Source organism: Chenopodium album, chromosome 4 (assembly GCF_948465745.1).
Source record: "Chenopodium album chromosome 4, dcCheAlbu1.1, whole genome shotgun sequence".
NCBI lineage: Eukaryota > Viridiplantae > Streptophyta > Magnoliopsida > Caryophyllales > Amaranthaceae > Chenopodium > Chenopodium album.
Genome location: NC_137837.1, coordinates 9,709,756 through 9,734,297, shown reverse-complemented (window position 1 = coordinate 9,734,297; position 24,542 = coordinate 9,709,756). Strand labels below are relative to the sequence as shown.

General features: G+C 41.0%; 1 pseudogene; it reads left to right on the top strand.

Moving 5' to 3' along the window:
• The first annotated feature begins 226 nt into the window (after positions 1-226).
• Positions 227-23,679, top strand: LOC145627611 (bifunctional 3-dehydroquinate dehydratase/shikimate dehydrogenase, chloroplastic-like; annotated as a pseudogene).
• The last annotated feature ends 863 nt before the right edge of the window (positions 23,680-24,542 follow it).

The following is a 24,542-nucleotide window of genomic DNA, read 5'->3' as shown; positions in this document are numbered from 1 at the left end:
GAAAGATTTTTTTAGAAACAAACATAACAATGTTGGGCAACCTTATATGAAATACATACACTATATTAATTAAGTAATTTTGCCAAGTTAGTACACATTACATTATGGATAGAGGGAGTACTATATTAATTAAGTAATTTTGCCAAGTTATTAATTGGTACACATTAAACAAACCTCTAATCAACTCATCTCTTCTTTGTCTATCCTCCTCCATTTTTGCACTACAATGATTCTTACTTCCGGCTACGGGAACTTGGTATCTCCTCGCTAAGAGCATGCGCGTGTACACACACATTGTTGTATTCTAGCTCTTTTTTCACCATTTTAGTAGACTTACTTACACATTCATTGTTTGTATATATGTTTTTCTAGGAAACTCCCTTGGAAGTTGGTGTAGGAGAAAATGTAAGGAGAAACTCGACGTTGATTTGTACGTCAATTTTGGCTAAAACGGCTGATGAAATGCTGGTTCAAGTAAGGGAAGCCAAGAAGCAAGGAGTCGACTTGGTTGAACTTCGGTTAGATTGTTTGAACAACTTCAATCTACATCATGATCTTGAAGCTTTACTAAAACATACTTGTTTACCCACTATAGTTACTTTCAGGTACTTAATTAAGTTGATTAAAGTAGTTGTTTTTTTTTTCTGCCTCTTGTATATTGACATCTCTTTTTCACTATGAACTACTTACAATTGTCCAAAAAATTAAATTAAAACTTGATAAATATAATTGACAATTTACAAATTAGAACAACTACATTGAATTTAATATCCATAATTAGTTAATTACATACTCTTTGAGAGTGAGGGATAGCTTAATTGGTTAGAGCTTTGATTTCATCCTGATTCTAAGAGATCCTGGCTCATCATCCATTTTTATGGCTCTCTAAAAAAAAAAAAATTATAATAATTACATGGAAAATTTGTAAAGAGGTACTTTTAAGTGAGTAGGCCTTATTGTGACAAAGGCACTTTTATTAAAAAAAAAGTCGCACAAAAGGTCTTTATTTTTTATTTGTGAGGAGGGTCCTTTGACCATTTTTCGTCGTTGACTTTTTGATTTTCCGGCCAAAATAAGTCAAGTCTAATTGTTAGCGAAGATTGAATTGGATGTTAATTAATTGCGTAAATATGAGTAAATATCCCTTCGAGGCTTCGATCTTATTTGTTGATTCATACTCCCTCCATCTCTTTATTTGTGCCCTATTGTCATTTTTGGGGTCAAAATAATTTGACCTTAAATTACCGTTAATGTATAAAAGATAAATTACCGTTAATGTATACAAGATTCGTCTCATAGTATATTTTATTTATATCACGTTTTTATAATTTTTATGTGTGTGAAAATAAAAACATAGACGTTTTAATGCGCGTTTTAAATACCGTACACAGTCAAATGGGGCAAAAAATAAGTTACATAGTGTATAAAATTACAGAGTAGATCTTACGAAGAGAGCAACCATTGACTTAATTAAAGATTCTAATTTTACGTTAAATAGTCCTAGTTTTTTAAAAGAGACAAAAAATTAGTGGACTAGCGGCTGGATGAGAGAATAATGATGATTAAAAATTGTACTTACAATACAAATTGCTTAAAAGTAAAAATAGAAAAAAAAAATTATAAATTTTGGCACCTTCCCCAGATAAATGGAGGAAAATTAATCAAGATTTTTTTAAATAAATTGACAAGAGTAATCCCAACTTTGTTCGATTCGCCCAAAATAATTCAAACTTTGGATTATTTTTAAATAATCCAAACTTTAATATGAATTTTTCTTCTAATGGTCCCAGGTGACCTATAACCGGTTGAATGGGTAATTTTTTTTAACAAAAAATTAACTTACACATGTCACCACATGATTGGTCAAAAATACTAATTAACACTTTTTTTTTGAGGAAATACTAATTAACACTTAAAATAAATTATTAGTTACTAAACTACACTTAACTGCTGCAGTAGCATATTGACAAGTCTTTATGTTTGGATATCAAGTCTTTAACAAAAAAACTACACTTAACTAAGTAAATATAAAAATTATTTATAAATTTTTTTTTTCTTCTTTCAAAAAAAAAGTAAATATAAAAATTATTTATAAATAATGAAAAAAAAAACCCACCACCACCAGCAAACCTCCCTGCCCCCGCCCAGCCCTCCGCCGGTCCGCCCCCACCCCCGTCGAGCCAAGACCCACTGATTACCCTCGCCGGCGCTTCCCTCCCCTATCGTCTGCGTCGCCACTTAACCACCACAACCCACCACGAAATCCCCGTTTCCTCCCACGAAATCCCCACTAAATCATCATCAACGAACTCGAAATCATACTAAAAAATTGTCGGGAACTACATGCTTAATAGGGGTATTTGGAAACAACTACCCACTAAAAAGTTTTATCAAAAAAACTACCCCCTAAATTTAAAAAGTTAGAGTAGCACTACCCATTTGCATTTTCCGGCGAAAAAGTCTGATGTGTGGGGCCCACTTTTTCAATTTTTCTTCTGAAAATTCCTAATTGAAGAAGTGAAAACAAGTAGGGTATGCAATTCTTAGGTAATTATTTTCTTTTAATCCATTAATTATGAATTTTGATGTTAGGGTGTAACGATTAGAAAAATTTGGGTTCTTAGAAATTGGGGATAATTTGAAATTGGTTGAATTTGTTGCTTTTAATTCAAATTGGTTATCTTAGGGTTACGAATTATGGTCCAATTTGTCATTGCATCGTGTCTTTTCAGTAAAAAATTGAAAAAGTGGGCCCATGCGCCGGACATTCTCGCCGGAAAATGCAAATGGGTAGTGCCACTATAACTTTTAAAATTTAGGGGGGGTAGTTTTTTTGATAAAAATTTTTAGTGGGTAGTTGTTTCCAAATACCCCTATTAAGCGTGTAGTTACTGTCAAATTTTCCTTTTTTTTAAGAAAACCAAGAACTTTAATTAATTAGAAATTGTAACAGTACAGGGCAACCAGCCAAAATGCCAGACTAGTACTACTAATCTGTAGGCCCTACCAGCAATCAAAGCAACCATAAAAACATAAGCATAAGGTTTAATGTTCAAAACAGCAAATAATTTAGCACTAAACTTGGACATCCTTCCATTAGTAACATTAAGACTGCCTCCCTGATTATATGTTGCGCAGAAGATCATCTTCATAAGCATCTTTGGCGCACTCAGGACAGTCTTCAAAGAACTTAGCTCCTCCATCCACCTCCTTTGCAAGGTAATGTACCACCCTGTCGGCTTGCCTTGGAATATAATTGAAAGAGAAGCTGCAACCCTTGTTCATGAGCTCTTGCATATCCCTTAGAACAGCCACCAACTTGTGCGTTCCATTCTTCTCTACCTCTTCTATGGTAGGCTTGAGCGAGAGGGCATCTGTCTCGATAATAACCTCTTTGAAGCCAGCATCCACCGCCATTTGCATACCTCCACAAATAGCAGTAAACTCAGCTTGTGCAGCACTCCCTGCACTAATGCACCAAGACTTCCCCAAGAACCAACAGCCATCAAAAGTGCGAGCCACAACTCCTGCTCCAGACTTGTTCTTGTTCCTCCACTCCCACGCACCATCAGTGTTGATTTTAATGATTCCTTGCTGAGGTCTTTGCCACCTTGATTCACGAATTAAAGTGGCAGGGATTCTTCCTTTCCCCTTAAATACATTGAAGGTAATATCCAAATCCATCTTAAATCTGTTAAACAAGGTTAGAGGATGATATATGGCACTTTGGAAGACTGTGTAATTCCTAGCCCTTCAAATATGGCATATAGCCACCGAGAAAATTACCCTCCGGGTAGTACTCATATTCAAATTGTAATTCATCTAACCTTCCTAATTAATATTGAAAAAAATCTGAAAATTAAAGTCCTTATCCATTTTGTTAAGATCAAAGATTCTAGACCACAGCGTCCTAGTGTTAATGCAATCTCGAAACAAGTGAATATGACTTTCCTCTCCTAAGTTGCACCTAGTACAAATATGGTCAAAATTCTCAATTCTATTTGCTAAAATAGTAGCAGTTGGGAGGATTTGATGACACACACATCTCACACTAGTATTTTATACTTAAAGGGGATGGGGAAATGCCAAATCTTTTTCCAATTAATAGAGGGGAAAGAAGGGTGAGTAGTGAAGTTAGAGGCAAGTTTGTAGGCACTACGAATATTAAATTGGCCATTAGTCTCGACACCCCAACAAAGAGTGTCCTCAACCGAAGCAACACTAGGTAACGGAATGCACTCAATAAGATTACAAAGATAATCGGGGATGACATGTTTAATCCTATTAGTATTCCACTTACCATTATTAATGATATAGTCAACGCTCCAATGGGCCATATAGTTAGGAATAGGGTTTTCAACAAGCAAATAAATAGGTTTGTCTCCCACCCAATGATGATACCAAAGGCAAATATCCTTCCCATTTCCAATTCTATTAGAGATACCTTTCATTAACAATTCCTTTCCTTTAAGAATATCCTTCCTGTTTTGGGTGTTTTTGTCCCTCGGGAGAGTTACAACACGAAGTATGATCTGACCGAGCTATACCTGCAAAATAACGGAGACTCCGGGTGATTGGAGCTCCGCCTCCGACGGTCAAGTTAGTAACTTGAAAAGGAATAAAGAGGACGGAAATTTAGGTGGGTATCTGCTCGGATTCCAAGCTCAGGTGTTTCTCTGATGTGAGAGAATGCAAGTGTAATAAATGGTAAAACGTGCCCTCGAAAAGAGGGATATCTCCCTATTTATAGGGTCTTTGGGAATTGTGCCCCTGATTAGGTCACTGAACCCTAATCATTAGTGGGCTGCGCCGTTTTGCGGCGTTCTCGGGATTTGGGCCTGAAGGCCGCCTTTTCCCTTGATTTCTGGAATGACACGTGTCAAGCAGGGATTAGTTCATTTTAAACCAATCGGAGGCTGACACGTGTCAGCTTCTGATTGGGCCACGCGGCAGGGTAAAATTACCCTAAACATTTGCCCCTCACAGATGTGACATGGCACGCCACGTGGCATCTGTGACACATGTCACGCTTCGGTTGGCGGTAATTTTACCGTTACAGAGTAACCGTTCACCTTCCGGGTAAATTACGGAAATGCCCCCATATTTACCCTCTATATATAGCCGTTTTACCCTCATAATTTTGTACGTTTACAAAAATTTTCTAGAGAGAAAAACTTTGAGAGAGCAGAAGTCATCCGTTTGAGTCAGGCGCGAGCAAGAAACTTTGTTCTTCCGCAACCCAGCCGGACCCGCCTTCCTTCAGATATCAAATCCAAAGGTACCGTCTCTGTCTCTCTCAGCTCTTTTCTTTTTTCACCGCTTGTACATATTTCTTGCAATAAATGGATGCATCACCAACACACACGGCACAACCTAGGTTAGAGTCCAGCCGGTCACCAGGGACGGCTGAGTCTAGGACTGGGAGTGCCGGCTCAGGGTGTTGGGACCACCCTTTTCCATGGATTCCGACCAGTTATGTGTCTGTGCAGGACACCATGGCTCGGACAATGCAGACGGCCACTGATCCAAATTACAGAAGCGAAGGCTCAGGCGGCCAAACGCCTGAGGGAGAAACGTCTAGTCAGGGAGACCAGACGGCTCTGGAGAGATCCCTTCCGCGCGCCCCTTCAGTTGACTCTTTCTTGGAAGAGTGTGACCAAGGCGGCGACGAGGCCGCCTCTGCCCCCATGGACCAAAGTGAGGGGGAGACGGAGAGTGACAGCTCCGCCTCTACCTCTGAGAGCAGCGATGACTTGCCCCCTCTTCCGGATAGCGAGGAGGAAGAAAGGAAAAAGTGGAGTGAAAAGGACGATCCCTTCAGCATCCACGTCTCCTCCAAAGACCGGATCCAAATGGGGGAGAACTTAGAGAACTTTAAGAAAATGCACCCGCTTGGAGACGGGTATAAGATCCGGGTGCCGCCTGAGCTGGGCACCATCGCTTGGGGGGATGATCAAGAGAACGCCAACAACTATTTTGGCTGTTATGAGGCGGCGTTCAAAGCCGGCTTTCGCTTCCCCCTTCACCAGGCGGTGAAGGCAATTTTGAGAGGCTACGGCCTTGGGCTTTGGCAACTTACCCCCAACTCCTGGACCAACATTTTGGGGTATGTTGCCTCCTGTGAGTTCCAAGGGCTTAACCCCGGCTGGGAGGCTTTTGCAAGCATGCACTACCTCAGTAGGAGCCCAGGCGGCTGGAGGGCGTGGTACACTCTAACCACGCAGCCGCAATATATGATGACCTTGGACAAGGTCTCCAAATTCGATGGCTGGAAACACAGGTTCTACCTGATGTCAGCCCCAACCAGACGGGAAAACTATGAATTCCGTATATACAATAAGAAGCCTGATTTGTTGGGCAGGAAGTGCGCTCTTCCCCGGATCCCAGAGGAAGACTTTGACAAAATAATTGAGGCAGACTTTTTCGGCCTCACAGACGCAACTCTGTCAACCGGGGAAACAATAAAAGTCCCTAAAAACTGGATTCCCAAGAGCGCCTGGTTCAGGGATGAATGTTTCTTAGCCGCCTGCGGGCTAGGGCACATGTTTAATAAATGTATGCACCTGAGTTCATACCGTCTGTAGTATTTTTCTATCGGTATTGAATTATGATGTTGACCAATTTCTTTCTTTTTGCAGAAGAAGCATTGAACATGCTGCAGACGGAGAAAACTCCCAAGCGGTCTTCTGCGGCCATCCGCAAAGAGCTTGCGGAGAAAGCTGCGGCCGAGCTCAGGGCCAAGGTATTGAGCGCCTGACCCTTTCTTAAGTTTATTCTATAAACTGTCTTGCCCGGATACTAACCTTGACTTGTTTATTTTCACAGGGGGGAGAAGTTGGGAAATCGTTTGAGAAGAACCTCAAACGGGCTAGAGAGGAGGCCCCAGCCATTCTTAACAAGATAAAAAAGTCCGCCTCTGCGTCAACTCCTGGCGCCTCGGCCGGGGCTAAGACGATGCGGATAGCGGGGCGACTCGAGAAGGTAGGCGGCAGCCTGTGCCTTGATCTTGTCAACCCCTCAGCAGCCGCGGGGTTCACCACGCCTGCAAGCGTTTCCCGCTTGGCCGGCTCTAAAGGTAAGAACCCTTTTGAATCCCCGCTTGAGCTGGGGTGACCTTTACGGGTGAAATCCCACTCCCAACAGACGTCATCCTCAGACGGTCGGCAACAAATAGGTGTTGCCTTAGTTTCGCACTCATCACGTATTGATTGTGGTGCAGATCAATCTCCGCGCTGGCCAGACGTCCAGAAGCATGCCAAGGCCATGCTGGAGGCCGTCCGGAAGAGGGATAAGGACTATATCCCTGGGATAGAGACGTTCAACCTTGAACGCATTCTATCCCTTATGGCTGAGGTAAGAAACTTATCAACTAAACTTTATTATTATTATTTTTTTAAGTGTTTTATCCCGCTTGCAATACTTATACCGCCTGCTTTTTTGCAGGCCATGCTGCGGGTGGACGGGCTCAAACGTCCTTATTCCCGCAAACGGGAAGAGGTAAAAAGGGCCAAGAAGTCCGCCATAGACGCTGATAATATTGCTTTCCACTCAACTATCGTAAATGAACTTGAAACTAAGGCAATAATTATGACACAGGCGTCTAAAATCCAGCAGCTGGAGCTAGATCTTAAGGCGGCCGACCAGCGGGTAACGGATGCTGAGACGGCCAAGAAGAGGGCGGAGGAGGCCCAGAAGAAAGCAGACGAGAGCGCCAAACAGGCTGAAGAGGCGCTCAAGAAGACCCAGGCGGACCTTGGCAAACTGAAGACCAAGGTTGAGAGGCTGGAGAAGGATGCTGCTCAAGCTCAGAAAAACTTTGCAGCAACCCTGGAGGCGGAGCAAAACCGCCTTGTTGCCGAGAGTGATGCTGACAACGACGCCCGTATGAAGATTGCTTGGGCTGCCTTGTACCCAGACGCGGATTATAGCATCTGGGCAATGGCGCACAGCTATGCCGAGTACGTGGTGTACTTGAGAGAGCAAGGCGAGCCAGAGCCTGCCTCCTTTGAAGCCTGGCTCAGCAACAATGAGCCGACCGCGCCTGAGCTTCCTGGTCCCGGCGAAGCGCACCAAATTCCCTCAGATGATGAGGAGAAGGGGGAGAACCAGGAGGCTCCGTCTGCAGGCCAGAAGTGACCCCTCAGCGGCAGTATGCCAGTCTTTGCTTTTTTAATTCCTTTTTATTCAGCGGCTGTATGCCAAAACTTGCTTTTTCCGGCCTGCGTGCCGAGTATTCTTGTATTTACCGGCTGTGGAGCCGTGTTAATTAACAATTTCTTTCTCCCGGACGGGGTCCGGTTAACATTTGATCCATTACAACCGTTTGGTTGGATGGACTTTTATGAATTGCACCGACTAAGTCGGTTTTGATCATTTTGCATTTTGCATTTGAATTTTTAATTTTTGCCTATCTTATGAAAAGCATGCGGCGATTTTTTGCCTAACTAGTCAATAGTCTGGCTGTCCTTGCCCCTGGACGGCTGTGTGATTGGTTTCAATTGGAGCTGGTTGATTGACTTGAAAACGTCTGATGCTGCAAAGAGCATGATATGTTTGTAAGTCAATCAATCACAGTAGTGATTGCCCCAAACCAAGTGCACAGCCGTACACCAACAGGCGTTTCGGTCACTACCCAGACGGCTTATGCCCGTCTTGGTAGAGATTTCATAGCCATTGAACTCTTGCCCTAATTGGGGTGAGGTGCAATTTTAAAATAAATAACCCAAGTGAGAACTTCAGCCGGTGACCGACTGATGCCTATGGGCATCCGGTATTTAGGAACTTATTCGTTCTCCGCAGGTTATTTTGGTCAGACTATGAGTTGACCAATTTGGTCGCTCAATTTTTGCCGTCTGCATGGATACGTAGAACCGACAGATAATCTGTTCTCTGCGACGATTGCACCCGGAGGGGTGTTGCCGGACGCCTTTGTCCATGTTAGGACAGGCGATTTTATAAAAATAGCAACCATCCGGCCATTTTAGCCTCTGGTCTTGTTTGAGACCGGTTGTGTAGCCACTAAACGTTTTTGTGCTTAGTTTCTTAATCAGTGTTGAATTTACACTAAGTATTGAACTTAGTTTTTTAAGCAAACGAGTCTGTCTGGGTATTACCCAGATGGACAGGCAAATATTTGATCATGCTAAGTATCAAACTTAGTTAGATAAATGGAGAATCCGTCTGAGTATTACCCAGGCGGATAGTCAAGCAGTTGAATAAACAAAGTATCCGACTTAAATAAACAAGGGATCCGAGCATTACCCAGGCGGATAAACAAATGTAACCTTTACCAAGTATCGAACTTAGTTAGGTAGATGGGGAATCCGCCTGGATATTACCCGGATGGATAGTCAAACGATAACTCAAATTTGCAAACAAAGACTTAATCTTCAATAATTGACTCATTGTTTACAAAAAGTTACATTCTCAGAAGTAGTACTTTTTTAGATTGTCTACATTCCAAGTTCTAGGCAGGCGCCTGCCGTCTGGGGTTTCCAGGCGGTAGGTGCCATCCCTTACTTCTTCATAGATCCGGTAGGGACCTTCCCAATTTGGTGTTAGCTTTCCCAACTCATTGGCCCTACCGGTTGCCTCCATTTTTCGTAACACTAAGTCGTCAACTTTCAAAGGACGCTTGTGTACTTTTTTGTTGTAGGCTCTAGTCATTCTCAGACGGTAAATCTCATGACGCAAGGCGGCATTGCCCCGGCGTTCTGGGAGTGAATCCAATGTCAGGCGCATTGCTTCCCAATTTGCCTCTTCATCATACAACATGACTCTGAGAGTCGGCTCGTAGTGCTCGATGGGCAAGACGGCTTCAGCACCATAAACCATGAGAAATGGGGTTTCACCGGTTGCCCCTTTCGCTGTTGTCCGGATGGCCCATAGGACATGGATTAATTCTTCTGCCCATTAGCCACCGGCTCTTTCTATTTTCTTTTTAATGCCGTCTGAGATGATTTTGTTGAAAGCTTCAACTTGGCCGTTTGCTTGGGGCCGGCCAACAGATGCAAAATAACTTGAGATCCCCTGATCTCCCAACCAAGTTTTTAGCTGAGGCGTCTCAAACTGAGGACCATTATCAAACACCATAGACATGGGTACCCCGTACCGGGTGATAACATTCTTCCAGATGAAGGAAATGACGTCTGAGGTCTTGATGTTTTTAACCGCCTCAGCCTCAACCCACTTGGTGAAATAATCCACAGCCACTAAGATATAGCGCTTTCCGCCTGGAGCAGGCGTGTAAGGACCTAGAATGTCCATGCCCCACTTTGCAAACGGGATTGGACTGTGGATGGCCGTCAGATCAGTAGCCGGACGATGAATAAGTTTTCCAAACTTTTGGCACTTGTCACATTTTTTCACCAATTCCTTGGCGTCTGCCTCAAGAGTGGGCCAAAAGTAATGTCGTCTGGCTCTGACGGCTAGGGACCTGCCGCCTATGTGGGAGGCGCAGAATCCCGAGTGCAAGTCTTCGAGAACTTCTTTCCCCTTTTCTGGGGTGACACACTTCAACAAAGGCTTCAGAAACCCCGCCTTGAAGAGTTCTCCATTTTTCAACTCGAATCTTGCAGCTTGCTTTTTCAGGACGGCTGCTTCCTGTGGCGAATCAGGAAGTGTGCCTTCTGAAAGATAGGCCCGGATGCCATCCATCCAGGTAGAGCTTCGGTCCAGAATTCCAACGGGATCCTCATAGATGCTTCTCTTTTCAAGAACTTCCCAGAAGATTGACCGAGGCGTATCATGGCAGGCGGAAGATGCCAGCTTTGACAATGCATCCGCCTGGTTGTTTTCAGACCTAGGCACCTGATTCAGTCGGAATTCCTCAAGTGCCCCGGCCTCTTCTTTGACTGCCTGAAGATATTTGATCATAGCCGGATGGGTAGCCTCATAACTTCCCTCATACTGGCTAACGACCAATTGAGAATCAGAGTAGACGTCAATTTTCATGGCCCCTGCCGCCTTACACATGCGTATGCCGGCTAGCAGGGCTTCATATTCCGCCTCATTGTTAGAGGCCTGAAACTTGAAGCGTAGTGCATATTCAAATCTGTCTCCTTCAGGAGATTCATAGATTACGCCTGCACCACAGCCGTTCTTTGTAGAGCTCCCGTCTACGTACACTTTCCAAACCTGATCAAGGTTATCCGGAGCCACCGAACGAGTCATTTCTACAATGAAGTCGGCAAACACCTGACCTTTCACTGCCTTTCTTGGTTCGTAAGTGATTTCAAGACTTTGCATTTCAATAGCCCATTTCAACATTCTCCCAGATGAGTCCAAGGTAGACATTGGCCGCTTGAGTGGTTGGTCCGTGTAGATCACCACCGGATGTGCCAAAAAGTAAGGCTTCAATTTTTTGAATGCCATATACAAAGCAAGGCCAAATTTTTCAACCATGGGGTACCGGAGTTCATCATTTTTAAGAACATGGCTAATGAAGTAAACCGGGAGCTGCACGCCGTCTCGCTCAGTCAGGAGAACGGCACTGAGGGCATGGTCTGAGACGGCTAAGTACATGTACAACGTCTCCCTAGGCAAAGGACTGACCAACCTAGGCAGAGAATGCAAATGCTCTTTCAACCTTTGGAACGCCGCCTCAGCATCATCGCCCCATTCAAATCTGGTCTTCTTTCTGATTGCTTGGAAGAAGTAGAGGCATTTGTCACCTGACCGGCTGAGGAACCTCCCCAGGGCGGCCAGACAACTGGTGAGTCTCTGGACTTCCTTGACAGAACGGGGTGACTTCATGTCTATCACCGCCTGTATCTTTTCAGGGTTAGCCTCTATCCCCCTTTGATCAATCAGGAATCCGAGAAACTTCCCAGACTCAACACCAAAGACGCATTTCTTAGGATTTAACATAACCTTATGCCGCCTGAGGGTGGTGAATGTTTCTCGGAGATCAGCAAGGTGATCCGTCTGCTGTTTGGATTTGACTATCATGTCATCAATGTACGCCTCCACATTCCTCCCAATCTGATTAATGAAGACCATATTAATCATCCGTTGGAAAGTGGCAGACGCATTTTTCAAGCCAAACGACATCATAGTATAACAGAATAGCCCCTGATCAGTGACGAAGGCCGTCTTCTCTTGATCTTTCTTCCACAGGGGTATCTGATGGAAGCCGGAGTAGGCATCCATAAAGCTCATCAAGGCGTGACCGGCTGTAGAATCGACCAGACTGTTGATCTTTGGAAGCGGGTAACTGTCCTTTGGACACGCCTTGTTGAGGTCTGTGTAATCAACACACATGCGCCAGGTCCCATTCGGTTTCTTAACAAGGACCACATTGGCCACCCAGTCGGGAAAATTACAAGGCCGAATGAACCTGGCGTCTAGCAGCTTCTTGACTTCGGCAGCTGCCGCCTGACTTCTTTCCTCGCCGTGGTTTCTTTTCTTTTGTCGGATGGGCTTCTTTTTGGGGTCCACAACGAGCTTGTGGACAGCAAGATCCGGGTTGACGCCTGGCATCTCTTCCACTTCAAAGGCAAAAATGTCTTTGAATTCTTTCAGCAGAAGGTGCAAGCTTGCACCCAAGGTAGCATGAGCAACCGTCCCAACCTTAACAGTACGTTCTGGACGGCTGTCATCCAGAACGAGATCAATGCTTTCGCCAGCCGGTTGGGGACGGAGCTCATCTGACCGTTCACCGGTCATTGATTGCTATTTTTTCTCTTTCTTCACCTCCACCAGCAGAGGTGCCTTTCTTTTCTTCCCGGCTGCTGTTGGGACGGGAACTGGGTCGGCATCCTTGACATTGTCAAGGTCTATGGGTTCCTGACCGCCTGGGGCCACGGTATCTCGGACGGCTGAGAGATAACACTCTCGGGCCGTCTTCTGGTCCCCATTCAGGGAACCCACAATGCCGTCATCCTTCTCATACTTGATGAGCATGAGAGACGGGATGATTACTGCCTTGGCTACGTTGAGGGTCGGCCGGCCAAGGATAATGTTGTAGGCGGTCAACTCCTCAACGACCAAGAATCTGACGACAATATGTCGTCCTTGGCCCTTCTCTCCCAGCCGGATGGGTAAGTCAATTCTTCCGGCTGGGTAGACCATCCCACCCCCAAAACCAACCAAGGGGTGGGTGACCGGATGCATGCTGCTGACATTGTATTTCAGCTTTTGCAGGCACCGGAGGCTGATGATGTCTGATGAGCTGCCGGTGTCTATAAGGATCCGTCCAACTAGCTGGTTGGCAACCTTACATTCAATGACCACCGGGTCATCATGTGTGCGGCGGACGCTGCCCCTATCCTTCTCAGTGATCAAGACGTCTGGGAAGGAAGAGCTGGCAGACGCCTGCTCATCATCATCTTTGTCCATCTTTCGAAGATGGCTCTTGGTGCCCCGGATGGTAGGGCCACCACATGAAAACCCGCCTGCTATAGTGTAGACCGGCTCCTTGTCGGTATCCGAACTACTAGCAGGCTGGGGGGTAGTCTTGGAGGACTGACCCTTGTTTTTCTTTTTTGCCCCGACTGGGGACTTAGAAATGTAGGACTTCAACAGCCCTTTGTCAGCCAGACGGTCCAACGCACGCTGAAGACTGAAGCAGTCGTTGGTGTCATGGCCGACCTCCTCATGGAACTGACATAATTTATTCTTGTTCCATGACTGGACAGAACTCTTCATAGGATTCGGCTTCTCGATGGACAGCCGGTCCTTTACCTCCATGAGGATGGAGTTGGAGTCTTTGTTAAACTCGTACTTGGGGACGTACGGTTTAAACTCTTTCTTTTTCTTCTGGGACGGCTGGTTAGAGTCAGTAACCGCCCAGACTTCTTTTCTTTTCTTGCTCTCTTCTTTGTTTTTGGCCGGCTGAGCTGGCCGGCTGTCTTTCTGCTTGTCGGACTTCTTGGAGTCCGACTGGCTTCCAGGCGAGCAGAGGTCGGTAGCTTGAATGTAGCTTTCCGCCTCCCTCAGGGCCGCCTGTAGGGTGAAAGCCCCTTTTCTGACGAGGTCGAACTTAAAAGTCGACCCGTCTCTCAGACCCTTGAAAAAGTCTGTAAAAGCTACCTCATCAGACAGCCCTTGAATCTGAATTCTTATCAGATTGAACCGCCTGACATATGAGCGCAACCCTTCTCTCTCTCCCTGCTTAACAGTGCTCAAATCAAGGCTTGTTTTCTTAGCAGGGATGTTCATTGAGAAGTTGGAAGCGAACAGGAAGGCGAGCTTCCTGAAGCTATCGATGGACCCGGCCGGCAAATCGCCAAACCATTGTTGGGCAATGCCCTTCAATGTAGCCGGGAAACACCGACACCAAGTGGCATCATCCAACCCCTGCAGGTACATGAGGTTGGTGTAAGCCATGAGGTGGTCTTCTAGATTGGTGGTGCCATCATAAGTACCAACCAACACATTCTTAACCTTGGCCGGCTGTGCCGCCTCGGTTATCTCCCGAGTGAACGCAGAAGGTTGTTCACCCAGGCGCAGCAGACGAAGCTGCCAGTCCAGTGGCTGGACATTTGGATATGCCGCCTGACCCCCAAAGAAGGTCGGCTGCATGAAGTGAGGAGAATACTGTCCGTAAGCATGAGTAGGCACATACGGTACATTTCCAATCATATGAGGGCCAGAATGGACGGTATTACCGCCTGTCTGACTCTCATGCAAGGAGGGTGCACTCCCTGCAGAAATATCGTTGAAGCTGTCTGGGAATTTCGACGTTGAAGCCGACTCAGACAGCGATTGATTTCTCTTCCGGTTGATGATCTCCCGGGCATCGAGAGTTGATTTTTTACTTCTCACCGGCTGATGAGGCCGGCGAGGGTTATTGGTGTTCCCACCAGGAAGGAGAATTTTCGACCAATCAATGGTCCCGGCTGCCTTCTCCTTTGGGTGAGGAGTGGGCTGCCGGTTTCTGACTGACTTCCCCTTCTCTGGAGGAGTCTTCTTCGCCGACTGAACTTTACTTGGGCCAGCCCGGCTTTTGGTGATCAGCTTTGTAATTTCACCCTTTAAACTCGTCATGAACCTCATGAGTTCGTCTCGGGTGACAGGGGCTGATCCAGCTGCCGTTTGGGTTGCCCCTTCCGGCTGCCCAGTAGGTCTGCTCGGACCCGCCTGGGAGGCACCCCGCTCCAGAGTGTCTCTGGGCCGGATGCGTTTAGTTCTGAGAGAGTCGTCTCCGGCTGTAAAAGCTTCGACCTGAGGATCTTCATCCTCCTCATGGTCTGTAAAAACTTCTGGGTCTTCACCCAGACGGTTAGGGGGTACAGACTCTTGAACCATCTTCGAGGTACTCTCCCCACAGACGGCGCCAAATGTTTTGGGTGTTTTTGTCCCTCGGGAGAGTTACAACACGAAGTATGATCCGGCCGAGCTGTACCTGCAAAATAACGGAGACTCCGGGTGATTGGAGCTCCGCCTCCGACGGTCAAGTTAGTAACTTGAAAAGGAATAAAGAGGACGGAAATTTAGGTGGGTATCTTCTCGGATTCCAAGCTCAGGTGTTTCTCTGATGTGAGAGAATGCAAGTGTAATAAATGGTAAAACGTGCCCTCGAAAAGAGGGATATCTCCCTATTTATAGGGTCTTTGGGAATTGTGCCCCTGATTAGGTCACTGAACCCTAATCATTGGTGGGCTGCGCCGTTTTGCGGCATTCACGGGATTTGGTTCTGAAGGCCGCCTTTTCCCTTGATTTCTGGAATGACACGTGTCAAGCAGGGATTAGTTCATTTTAAACCAATCAGAGGCTGACACGTGTCAGCTTCTGATTGGGCCACACGGCAGGGTAAAATTACCCTAAACACTTCCAAAGAGGGGAATCCCTAGTACTAGGAATACTATTAATAAAGGAAGATCCCTTGAAATATCTAGCATGAAGAATTTTAACCCAAAGTTTGTCCGGATCATGAATTATTCTCCACCCAAGTTTAGCCATGAAAGCAAGGTTCCAATTTTTGAAGTTACGCATTCCTAGCCCTCCAAGCCCTAAAGGAAGACAAACCTTTTCCCAACTAGTCCTAGGGAGATAATGAGTCTTGTCCACCTTATTCCATAAAAAACGTCTACAACTCTTTTCCAAATCCTCTATGAAAGCACTTGGAAGTAAGGTAGTTTGCATCACATAGAGAGGGTAGGAGTTAAGAACGGATTTTATTAAGGTGGATCTTCCGGCCATATTAAGAAGCTTAGCTTGCCAACCCTTGATCCTATTTTTTGTTTTATTAAGGAGGTCCACATAATCCGCTTTCCTAAGTCTATTAGGGCTAATGTTAACTCCCAAGTATTTCCCGAAAGAAGGAGCTCCCTTAATATTCGAGGCATCAAGGATAGCTCTTTTAAGGGAGAGACACATCTTTGGCGGGAAAATAACTTTAGATTTAGTAGGGCTTATAAATAGGCCCGACTTATTGCCAAAGTTAAGGAGAACATTTTTAATCACATCCACATTTTCAACCGAAGCCCTTCCAAACAGAAAAACATCATCGGCATAAAAAAGGTGAGAAATACTTACATCCTTATCAATTTTAATGGGTATCCAATTACCTTTTTTAACCTCATTTTCAATCATTAAGGAAAGTCTTTGGAGACAAAGTCACAAAGGACAAAAATATAGAATGAAAGAGGATCACCTTGCCTAATTCCCCTAGAAGGAGTAAAACTATTAGTCACCTCCCCATTCCAAAGAATTGAGATAGAGGGCGTAGTGATACAACTTATGATCAAATTAACAAGGGGGATAGGGAAGTTAAGGCCGATTAAAGTTTCACGAATGAACCCCCACTCGAAGCTATCATAGGCCTTAGAAATATCGATTTTGAAGGCCATAAGATTATATACACTCCGTAATTGAAGCTGCCACTTAATGAACTGTTGCATCGAAGTTGTGAGCCAATATTAATATTGACCTATTTTGTTTGTGTTGATCAATTTAATTAACACAAATAGCGAAAGATGGTTTTGGTGAGACTTACCTAGTCATCAGTTAGTCTAATTGTTAGTGAAGATTGAATTGGATGTTAATTTTTTTTTTTTTTTTTTTTTTTTTTTTTTTGGTGTTTAGAGAGCCACAAAGGCGGGGGTGAGAATCGATCCCAGAATCTTCTGGAATTGGGAGGAAAGCTCTAACCACTTGAGCTATCCCTCACTCTCTAAATTGGATGTTAATTAATTGCGTCTGAGTAAATATCTCTTCGATCTTATTTGTTGTTTAATACCCCCTCCGTCCCTTTATTTGTGCCCTATTGCCATTTTTGGGGTCAAATTTAAAAATTTGACCCTAAATTACCAATAATGTATAAAAAAATAATTTTGTTATGAGTGGTCTTGTTAAATTTGTCTCATTGTATATTTTATTTATATCACGTTTTTATAATTTTTATGTGCATGAAAATAAAGACACAGACGTTTTAATACGCGTCTTTGAGATCGTGCACAGTCAAATGGGGCAAAAAATAAGTGATATAGGGTGTATAAAATCACAGAGTAGATCTTAAGAAGAGAGAAATCATTGACTTAATTAAAGATTCTAACTTTACATTAAATAGTCCCAGTTTTTTAAAAGAGAGAAGATAGTGGTGAACTAGCGGCTGGAAGAGAGAATAATGATGATTAAAAACTGTACGTATAGTACAAAATTATTTAAAATTAATAGAAAAAAAAATTATAAATTTTGGCACCTTCACCAGATATATGGAGGAAAATTAATGAAGTTTTTTTTTTTTTACAAAAAAAATACAGAGTATTAAATGATAAGGACTTTTTATAGCTTTTAAATTGGAAAATGGGATAACAAATAAAATAAGAGGGAATAATATGATTATAGTTTTTTGAGAGTGAAGGATAGATCAAGTGGTTAGAGCTTCCTTCTCGATTTCAGAACGAAGATCATGTGATCGATCCTCACCTCCGCCCTAATTGCTCTCTAAACACACACACGTACACACAAAAAAAAAATAATAAAAAAAAAATTGATTATAGTTGTTTAATTGAATTGGTTTCTAGACCAACATGGGAAGGAGGTCAGTACGATGGTGACGAAGGTATGCGCCAAAGTGCATTGCATAAAGCAATGGAACTAGGAGCTGATTACATCGATGTTGAGTTTAAGGTACTTTTTTGACCTTACAAACTCTCATTATATACTCCGTACTATGATAGCAGGATGCACTTGTGTTAATGCACATGATTTAAAAAATAAATAAGGTTTCATTTGGCATTGTTGCGGTTTTCAGTTTTTTGGTTTTTTGTATTTTAAAAGTGTATGATATATGTCATATAATGAATAAAAAATTAGTCAAACTTATTAAAATAATGCTAATTTTGAAAACTGACAACAAAAAAGTGAAAACACCTTTTTCTTGTTTCCTTTTTTGGTTTTTGTTTAAAAAAAAACTGAAAACTGAAAACAAAAAACAATGTCAAACAAGCCCTAAATAAACTGTTTCCAATTTTTGAATACATGGACATATAAAATGTATGAGAAATTAGGACATATACATTGGGCAAACAAGTTATTGAGGTTTGTCATTTGGTTCTTGTAGGTTGCAGATGAGTTTTTCAAGTCCATTATTGACGATGATGAAAAGGAGCTTACTAAGACCACCATCATAGTTTCTTCTCATAACTTCGTAAACACCCCGTCACTTGATGAATTAGGAGGACTTTTGGCAAGTATACAAGCTGTTGGAGCTGATATAGTAAAAATTGCAACTACTGTTGTAGATATTACACAATGCACGTATTATGCAATTGCTTACTTATTCTCAGGTTCGTGCAACAATTCAAAGGTCGTGTTATCTTTCACATATGAAAACAAATTGCATTAAAATCATTTTTCAACGGGTAATACACATGTTATATTTAGTGAAAATTGTAATCATTTTCAATTAACTATTACAAATGACCAAATCAAAAAATCAGGTGGAAATTAAAAGTTAAGGCTCGTTTGACATTACTGTTAGTTTTCAATTCTTGATTTTATAAATTCGAAAATAATAAAATTTTAATAGAATCTTGAACTAAAGATAAGTAATTTATTCCCACAATAATAATATGTTAATTTTGAAAATTGACGACAAAGTAATGAAAAATACTTTTTGTGGTGAAATATGGAAACAAAAAAAAAAAAAAAAAAAAAATGATATAACGAACTAGCCCTTATTGATTAGCTAAATGCTTGTGTTACATTCTCAGGTTCCAATGATCGGAGTTGTTATGGGTGAGAAAGGACTAATGTCAAGGATACTTAGCGCGAAATTTGGAGGATTCCTTACATATGCAACCCTTGAGGGTAGAGAATCAGTTTCAGACCTTGGACAACCCACTATAAAAGATCTCTTGGACTTGTACAATTTCAGGCAAATAGGGGCTGATACCAAAGTTCATGGTGTGTTAGGAAATCCTATATCTCACAGCAAGAGTCCTCATCTATACAACACGGCGTTCAAATCTGTTGGTTTTAATGGCGTTTATTTGCCTTTGCTGGTGGATAGCGTTCCTCACTTTCTAGAGACTTATTCATCTCCTGACTTCGTTGGATACAGGTACATTTATTGGACTATTAAGCTAGTACTAAAAAATCTTGATATATTATTGTGGACTCCACACTTGAATAAAGTTGTAGGTTTATTTTACGAAAATGTCATGTGAAACAAATTTTATTTCTTACTATTAGAAACTGGGGCATCCCCAGCAAGCAAATAGACCTCATTCTGAGTATATTAAGCCCATGACATTCGTGTGCAGCTTCACAATTCCTCACAAGATCGCGGGACTTAAATGTTGTGACGAGGTGGATCCAGTAGCAAAGGTGCATAATTCTTCTACTCTTTCAGTGGATCCAAATTTTTCTGTGTTCGAAAAACCCTTGCAAATTTAAATCACGTACATAATATTATGAAGGGATTTTTCATTTGGTATCATTGTAGTTTTGACTTTTCCACTTGGTATCCAATTTTTAATTTTATTTCAAATGGCATCATTATACTTTCAATTTATTCTTTATTGTAGCATTCCACCAAATATATTATGTATTCTTTGGTTTAGGTGTCATTGAAATTGATCGTTAAAAATTTTAAGAGGAGGTTTTAGCACTTTGCGGCCCTAAGGTTCAAGTTTGAAGTCAAAATTAGCAAAAAAAAAAAAAAAAAAAAAAAAAAAAAAAAAAGCGCTAAAGAAATGTCGCGGTTTAATTTGTACAAAAAAAAATGTAGTTTTGGAAGTCATTATGACCTTAAATGATCAAAATTTGCAGTCGAAATTAGATCTAAAGGACCACAAGCGCTAAAAATTACATTTAACGAAATGCTATAGTAAAGAATAAGACAAAATTACACTGATTAACACTAAAAATTGGGTACCAACTAGAAAAACCAAAACTACAATGGTACCAAATGGAAAATCCCTATTATAATTAAACATATACTACGTATAAAATTTTGTAGGAAATTGGTGCCATAAGTTGCATGATTAGAAGACCGTCTGATGGGAAACTAATAGGCTATAACATTGATTACATGGGAGCTATTACAGCTATTGAAGAAGGATTACGACGAGGTTTGTTTGTTAATTAAAATGATATATGTTATAGATATGTATAAAGTGATTATCTGTTGTACAATGTCATGAAGTGTATTATTTGAAATTTGTATGTCTTAGGCATAAGTAATGGAAGCTCAGTGGTGAAATCATCAATGGTCGATAAAGTCATGGTTGTCGTTGGAGCTGGAGGTGCGGGAAAGGCACTCGCCTATGGAGGAATGTCTAAAGGCGCAAGAGTAGTCGTAACTGATTGCATAATAGGTAGTTTTCTTGAAAACACATTGGCATTTTAGAATGAGTCGGTGATTGGTTTACTTAGCTTGTTTGATCTGCTATTATGGAATATTTAATTATTTGTTATTAATTGATTTATTTAGTTAGGAATTAGTTGTTTAAATCATTTATTGGCATTTATTTAGTGTCTTTAAACACGAAAAACAATTACTAAGTAAATTCATGAAGTATATGTTTGATACAATTGTTTATTCAACTCATATACTCCCTTGTTTCATATTACTCGCAACAAAAGAATATTTTATATCTCACAAATAATCCCTTTTGTTGCAAGTAATTCGTAACGGAGGAAGTATTATATTTCTTCTAACTACCTATTAGAATAAACTCTTGGTCGTGCTAAAAGATTATTGTTTAATGTTTATATCTTGGTGTAAATATCAGAAAAAGCTGTGGATTTAGCAAGTAAAGTTGGTGGAAAAGTTATCAAACTTATAGAACTAGATGGTTTTGCTCCGGAAGAGGGCATGGTTTTGGCAAATGCTACACCTGTTGGAATGCAACCAAATATTGATAAGATTGTTATTTCTAAGGTAACCATATTTCTTATTAATACCTTCATACCTGATAAATAAGATACCGTAGTATATTTGACTCTTAATCGTCAATGATCTTACTTGTGATGATAGTATTCTTATTCTCTTAATTTATTTATTTTTTTAATTATCAAAGTATTTCATGAAAGTGAAATTTACCAAACTATATTTGTCGAATACGGGTCCCGCAAATTAAGAGAGAGAATGCACTTCACAAGTCTAATAAAGGAGGTAGGTTTCATCCCAAAACCAGGTCTGGCTTTCAAACTATATCAAATACGGGTCTGGCCGCACCCGCAAACCGAGAGAGAGAGTCCACTTCACAAGTTCAAATAAAGTTCCATCCCAAAACCATATGATAATAGGAGGCTTAGCCCCTTGGCCTTAAAAAAAATGTTTAACTATCTCAAATTTTATTAATGTGTGACACTTACACTTGTTATTTGGTATGATATATATACTTCAACAATATTGCCCTGTAATCAAAAAAGTTGATAATGTTCAACGTTTTTGATTAAAAATGGCTAATGGACATTATATAGTAAATGGAGGAAGTATAATATAAGGAGAAATTTGAAACATGCATGATGGGTCTAGTGGTAAGAATTTAGTATTGATGGCCTTGATGTCGTCATAGATGGATTAAGCATTTTAAGGATATGATTCTCTTACTCCCTCTTTACATATTATTCACAACAATTACTAAAAATGACCGTTACATATTACTCGCAACAAACTTTTAAACTTTTTTTTTTTTTTTTGAGAAAAGCTTTTAAACTTTTATAGTAAGTTTTTATGTGTGATTTTACAAAATTACCTTACTTTTTATTTTAAACACTCTAATTAAACTACTGATTTTAACTTATTAACTTAAACCCTAACACTGATTAACTTAATTATTTCCACCAAAATTATTCCGCTTTCATCTAAATTCATTCTCATCTTCATTGGCAACCACCACTACCACCACCAATCTCCATTCTATGTTCTTCAACCCATAAATTTTTCCTATTTGCTCATCTCCCCTCGATTCGACTGCAACATTCTATGGAGACCACCACCATCGCCAGAAGTCACTACCGCCGTCCCTTTTGTTGTGCCGCCTCTATTTTCTCTCTCTTATTCTTCTTGGTGTTTCGTCATTGCCGGTGAAGCACATATTTGAAGGTTTTATGCATGGTCAAATTTAACCATGCATGAAAACTCTAGATCTAGAGTTTTGGTGATTAAATTTGACCAATTAAAGCTTTAATAGATGATAGAAAAGGCATTAGTTTGTGGTGCTAGGCGGGATTTTTGGGTTGTGGGTTCGAGTTCGAGTTTTGGGTTGTGGATTTTGGGTTTAGGGTTCGTCGGTTGTGGATTTTGGGTTTAGATTTCGAGTTGTGAATTTTGAGTTTAGGGTTCGTCGGTTGTGGATTTTGTGTTTAGGGTTCAAGTTCGAGTTTTGGGTTGAGCTAGGTGGTGGTGTTGGATGGTTTCGTGGTGGTGGTGGGTGGTTTCGTGGTTCTAGATGGTGGTATTGGTGGTTCGAATTTTTTGGGTTTGAGTGTGGTGCTACTAAGTGGCGATGGTGGTGCAACTAGGTGGTGGTGGTATGGTACTAGGTGGTGTTGGTTTCGTGGTGCTAGCCTGCTAGGTGGTTGTGTTTGATTTTTTTTTTTTTTTTTTTTTTTTTTGGGGAGGGGAGGGGGGGGGGGGGGTTGGATTAATACTAAACACAGGCCCTTATTTTCATTAATTACACTTACCATCTTTTGCCTAGGAGTACGCAATCTTTATGTTTGTTGCGAGTAATACATAACAAATGGAGTATTATTTTCCTTTGGTTCTCAAGAGTATTCATTATAGTAAAATAGATATACATGCACTTGCTTTTTTTATAAGGGTTTTGTTCATTCAGTTCAACAACATTGATTAGGAATACATGCATTTAAATCTGCATTAGTTTGCACTAACTTTATATTCATTATACTCCATAATACTAATGTGAATATAATTTGTGTTTCTTTTGCAGAAAGCTCTAAAGTATTACTCCCTTGTATTCGATGCAGTTTATACCCCAAAACAAACCAAACTATTGAGAGAAGCTCAAAATTCAGGAGCTACTATTGTTTATGGAACAGAAATGTTCATTAATCAAGCTTTCATACAATTTGAAAAGTTCACTGGTTTGGCAGGTAAAATGTGCGATATATGTTCGATTATATATACATGCAACCTCTTGCTACAATTTAACACTTCTTACTTTCCTTTTTGTGTGTTTTCTCATGACGTTTGTTTCGCTTGATTACACAGCCCCAAAGGAACTTATGAGAGAAGTCTTGGCAAGAAACAAATAATAATAAGGATTGATATGAGCTATGTTTGAATTCTAATTTTGAGAAATTTGTAAAATCGAGTATTATTTTGTATGTACGTAATTTGTAATAATGTTATCGTTGCATATATATAGTATGCAACTTAAGCTTAATAGATAGAAGAGATTAATTATCATCTACATTAGTGTCGATTTTTTAAAGAGTATGTAAGTTGTAGGGAGGGAATCAGGTACGACTTCTCTAAAGGTTGTGACCCAATTTATCTAAGAAAATATACTTAGTATTTATATCACTGTATAGTTTATACTGCAAAAATAACAATGCTCGATTTGAAGAGTTGGGTACTAAATTTAAAACTTTAACACGCTAATCTTTTACCATGTACGTACAATACTTCTCTTGCTTTCATTCTATTTGTTACAAACCAACTTTTATGTATGTGAATGCATAATTTCGACTATTGATATCTTTAATCAAGATTTAGAAAAATTAAATGTTAATATTTGATATTAATATCTCTAACCCGTGTCAAAAAAAATAAAAATTAAAAAAAATCTCTAATCCAATTTCACATGACTATAGACAAAAATAATCTACATAGTGTTTGAACTCATGACCAACAATAATTAAGTTGAAAGTCTAACCATGTTGGCCAAATTTTAATTATACTTTTATATTTATTGCTTTTAATTATATATCTAACTTTGATTGGGGTATTTATTTATATATTTATAGTAATGACCCGGAGGCCGGATCATCACTTGTACTACACACTAGTTGTTTATTAAATAGTTGTTAGTCATTTTGGTGTATGTAATACGTAAAAGAGTTAAATGTTTAATAAGTTATTTTAGTAAAAATAGTTAATGATAAGCTAATTTAAA